Source organism: Pipistrellus hanaki (genome assembly GCF_964339955.1).
Source record: "Pipistrellus hanaki genome assembly, chromosome: 2".
Lineage (NCBI taxonomy): Eukaryota > Metazoa > Chordata > Mammalia > Chiroptera > Vespertilionidae > Pipistrellus > Pipistrellus hanaki.
Window position 1 is genome coordinate 23,877,265 of NC_140504.1, and position 4,061 is coordinate 23,881,325.

General features: G+C 39.7%; 1 pseudogene across 1 annotated transcript; it reads left to right on the forward strand.

The window, feature by feature from the left end:
• Window positions 1-3,366: 3,366 nt before the first annotated feature.
• Window positions 3,367-3,857, forward strand: LOC311616594 (jun dimerization protein 2-like; annotated as a pseudogene). The gene has a single exon. The product of its transcript is annotated as a jun dimerization protein 2-like (transcript).
• The last annotated feature ends 204 nt before the right edge of the window (window positions 3,858-4,061 follow it).

The window sequence follows — 4,061 nt, forward strand, 5'->3', positions numbered from 1 at the left end:
CAACAGCCAAATGGAATATTTTTTGGCAAAGTCACCTTCCCCTGAATGACAAAAACTGTATTATCTCAATGATGCTGATCAGGAAATTCCAGACTGATTGTTAGCATTATACTCCTGGGGATGGTCAAAATTATCATTAAGTTAGCTATTTAATTTCAGTTTGGTTAGATGGGTTTGGTTAAATGCCTCCATTTTGGGTCTATTTTTTTTTTTTAACAGAGATCATGTTAAACTCACAGGAAAATATACAATCTCTGAAGTATAGATTATTTTAATATTTTTGTCATTAAATAGTATTTTCAAGGAAAACTACTTTTTAAATTATACTGAATAATATCTTATTTGTGGAAACAGAACAACTTTATTTTTGTCTTTAGATTTATTTTACCAAAGTGTTTCATGCCTAGTATCCATGCTGACACCAGATTTCCACTGATTGTCACTGAAAGGTCAGAAACAGGACAAGGAAGCTGCAAACTTATATGTCAAGGAAAGAAACAGATTTGAACCTTGTAAAACACAAATGGAAAGGTGTCATATGTTGCTTTGCATTTATAAACATTGACTCAGAGCCTTAGAGTTTTTCAATGGCAAATTAGCTAGATTCTGTTAAATTATTTGCTTGACTCTTTTTCTTAGTATGGATGACCCTGAACATTCTGAAACACAGAAAAATGAAATTACTTGGAAAAAATCACATTGCTAATATCTGAGTAGTGCTTTATCCCATACTATTCCATATTCCCTAATTTTATTTTATCACAGCAATTTATTTCTATAAACATTTAATATTGTTATCCTAAGAAAATAAAACAAACAAACATTTAGCCATTGGAAATGTTTCCTGATAAACATTTATTTGTGTCCAATGTATTTGTGTCTATCATTATGTAACTCTCAGTGTAGGAATTTAGTTTAGTCAAATGGCTAATTAAGACCTGGTCTTATTTTTTGGAGAAAAAAAAAATAGCTAATACTATTTAAATGATTGTAGTATAATTTTCCTGAAAGGGGGTTGGGAGGATGTCTTATTCATTGTTTTTTTAAATACGTTTTTATTGTTTTCAGAAAGGGAAGGGACAGAAAGAGAGAGAGAGAGATAGAAACTTGAATGATGAGAGAGAATCCTTGATTGGCTGCCTCCTACTCAGAGTCCAGCTCCCAATCTGGGAGTGTCCCCTGACCAGGAATCAAACAACCCTGGTTGATACTCAACCACTGGGCTACACTGTCTGGCATCTTATTCATCTTTATATTTCTCACAGCATTCAGCAAATGTACTATCTGTTATGAATCCTTGTTAAATATTTAGATTATTCCCAAATTAGAATTTTATGTGTTATTATCACCTAAAAACTAAATTTACACAGAAATCTTAAAAATGTAATGTGCTCTCAATTAATTGTGGAATTATAATGGTGTTTTCATTTCTATATTGACTAAAGACCGACTTAAGTCAGTAGTAATGAAGGGGCATCAGTAATTGACTTTCACTCTATACCTTTCAGGAAAGACGTTAGCACACTGCCTAGAACCTAGTTGTTTGCAAAAGAACAATACACAAAATATCTCATTTCATTACTAACCAGCAAGTTAGCAGTGACATATTTTACTTTCTTATTCTTTTTTTTTGGATTAGAATAATTGTATTGAATTCCACTGAGCCTAAAATGAATGTTTAATGCTCTAAACTTAAGATGCATCTAATTATGAATGGTATATCATGAATATATTGACATCAATTTTTTGTTACTGTTTACATAAACAAATGGTGTGTTTTACAGTCAGAGGCTGTTGGTTATGATGAAATATATTATACCAAAATAAGTGGGAAGAGCAATAAAAAAAAACACCCTCTGTATTCAATAAAATACTGATTAGTTAAAATTGCCCATAGTGTGAGACAGAAATTTTAACCCAGTTTTCACAATTATATTAGTCTCACAACTGGGAGGCCGAAGGCTAATTATTTCCATAATCTAAATTATTTTCCCTTTTATTGCCTTCAACTGCCTGGAGTTATAGAACAATATTTAATATCCAGTACAGTTTGTATAGCCTTGCCTTCAGTTAATTCGGCATTATTGCCACCCATTGTAAGGTTTCCTCTATGCCACAGAGGAAGAACCAGGACAATGAGTTTTAAATCCCAAAATCTTTTATTCCATTGAGATCCTGGTTACAGGCTGCCATAAAAGCCCATTATTCTTTGGAGCAGTTGAACCCAGTCACTTCAATAGAAAGATGGCATATATGTTAGCTGGGTGAGCTTCTTGAACATTAGATGATTCTGTGGGTCAAACAGAGACCTCCTGTGAGAACTTCCCTGACCTTTGCTCTAATAGCAATTCCAGCACAAATTTCTAATTCCTGTATTTAAGCAGTCTATATCTTGAATAGATAGTATGGGTTCTGTTTCCTTTTAAAATGTATATATTATTATTGATTTCAGAGAGGGGGGAGAAAGAGAGGGAGAGAGAGAGAGAGAGAGAGAGAGAGAGAGAGAGAGAGAGAGAGAGAGAGAGACATCAATGATGAGAAAGAATCATTGATCTTTATTTTGCCTCTTGCGCCCCTCCCACTGGGGATCTAGCCCATAACCCAGGCAGGTACCCTGATTGGGAATTCAACTGTGACCTCCTGGTTCATGGGTCGAAGCTCAACCATTGAGCCGCTCCAGCCAGGTGGTTCTGTTTTCTTGACAGCAGGCTAATACACAATTAGAGGAAATTAAAAAAAAGAAAAGAAAATGAAAATATTAAAATATACTTTTAATAAATTATCTATTTTGATTTTTTATCTTCCATGTTCTCATTCAATCATAATGTAAATGTAACCATACACAGATATATTGTTTTAAATACATGTTACATCGATAACTTCATTTGTAGGTTATATCAGATCTTAAGAATTACCATATATGAAATCTATCCTATTTAATAAAAGCCCAGCAACCGTAACGACCAGAACATCAGAGACCAGAACCATCAGGCCCCTTGGCGGGCTGGCCACACCCCCCAGCAAGCAGTTAGGGGTGATCAGATAGGCAGCCGAGCTGCTGCGGGCAATCAGGTAGGCAGACTAGAGGCTGGAGATGATCAGGTAGGCAGGTGAATGGTTAGGGGTGATGATGCATGCAGACAGAGCCCCGAAATCGATCGCCTCAAAGAGGGAGACTCAGGTCACAGCTTGCAAGAGGGACACTGGGCAACTGGGGCCAGAGGCACTGGTGTCACTGGACGCTGCAGGGCGGGGCTAGTGCCACTGCAGCTCCTGAGCAGGCATGGCAGCTGCAGCCTGGCCCAGGCCCCAGGATGGCAGCCTCTCCCCTCAGCTTCTGCAGGGCTGGACTGCCACTCCTCTTCTATGATGCCTGGGCAGATCCTGAACCCTTCTTGTCTGTGGGCTCTCTGCCAGGGCTTGGCCCCATGATCGGTCTCCCCAACTCCACTCTGACTGCAGAGGAGCTGAAATACGCTGACACCTACGACAGTGAGACCACGATCACCCCTTTGCACTTCCTGGAAGTGAAACTGGTCAAGAGGACTCAACCTGTGAAAAGTGAGCTAGACGAGGAAGAGGAGCGGAGGAAAAGGCATTGGAGAAAGAACGAAGTGGCGGCAGCCTCATGCCGGAACAAGAAGAAGGAGCAGAAGGAGTTTCTGCAGCGGGAATCTGAGTGGCTGGAGATCATGAATGTGGGGCTGAAAACCCCGATGGAGGAGCTGAGGCGGGAGCAGCAGCAGCTCATCCTGATGCTCAACCGGCATCGCCTCACCTGCATCGTCAGGACTGACAGTGTTAAGACCCCAGACTCAGAAAGCAAACTATTGCTAGAGCAGCTGGAGAAGAAGTGACCAGGGAAGAGGAAAAGGAGGAGGAGGAGATGAGGAGAAGGAGGAGGGAAAAGGAAAAGGAAGAGGAGGAGGGGAGAAGATGAAGAGAAGGAGTGAAGAAGTGACCAGGAAAGAGGAAGAGGAGGAGGAGGAGGAGGAGGAGGCTCCCAGAGAGTTCTTCCTTTGCTGCATGAAAAACTCTTCAATGAGGCTCAGCACAGCCGG